The following is a 692-nucleotide window of genomic DNA, read 5'->3' on the forward strand; positions in this document are numbered from 1 at the left end:
TTGCTAGCTTCTTCTCCACAGTTCTCAAAAACCCTACGGCCACTGGGTTTGATCCTGCTTACATCAGCAGGACATTCACTTGGGGAAAAAATGCAGGTTTGAGTTTATATAGATCTACCACCTTTTGTGACCCATTTTAGAGATGGGTAAACTGAGGCAGACAAGAGCCAATTGATATAGGATACAACACAATGGAGAAAAAAACCTAGGACCCCTGATTTCTCACTGTTGGTCAAGCTCTCAAGCTATGTTTTCTGTCCTAAGAGGAAATCTAAGACCCACTCTAAATCCACTCCAGAGCCACTCATGTCCACTGAGGGGAAAACAACACCCATACTTTAACTGTTTGTTCCCTTTCACTTTCAGAACTATTCTAGTTATGTTTCATTACCTCATAATGAAAATGAAAGTTTAATTAGGAGGAGCAAGATCACTGGATAACAAATGCAAACAGTGAGGAGCAAAGTGCACGGAAAGTCCCTTTCCCCCCACATTTGGCAGGGTCAGATCGAAATAGCAGGGGGTGGAGAATCCTCTGCTGAATAAATCCATAGTAGGAGGATTATCATCCCTTTTGCAAGGTTTTCAGCTCCTGGAAGTGCCATGACAAAGGGGCAAGATGCAGTCAAGGACCTGAGACTTCTCTTAGATGCACGTCGCCTTTCAGGTACTGTACTTCTCCCAGGCCCAGG

General features: G+C 44.1%; 1 protein-coding gene across 1 annotated transcript in view; it reads left to right on the forward strand.

Moving 5' to 3' along the window:
- Nucleotides 1–453: 453 nt before the first annotated feature.
- The window catches only part of LOC109286823, a 22,521-nt gene continuing 22,282 nt past the window's right edge, over nt 454–692 (forward strand). Inside the window, exon 1 of the mRNA XM_019501584.1 lies at nt 454–667. The gene's annotated coding sequence lies outside the window, so the exon portion shown is untranslated. The remainder of the gene's footprint in view (nt 668–692) is intronic.

This window comes from Gavialis gangeticus, unplaced genomic scaffold (genome assembly GCF_001723915.1).
Source record: "Gavialis gangeticus isolate Ggan-Ray unplaced genomic scaffold, GavGan_comp1, whole genome shotgun sequence".
Classification (NCBI taxonomy): domain Eukaryota; kingdom Metazoa; phylum Chordata; order Crocodylia; family Gavialidae; genus Gavialis; species Gavialis gangeticus.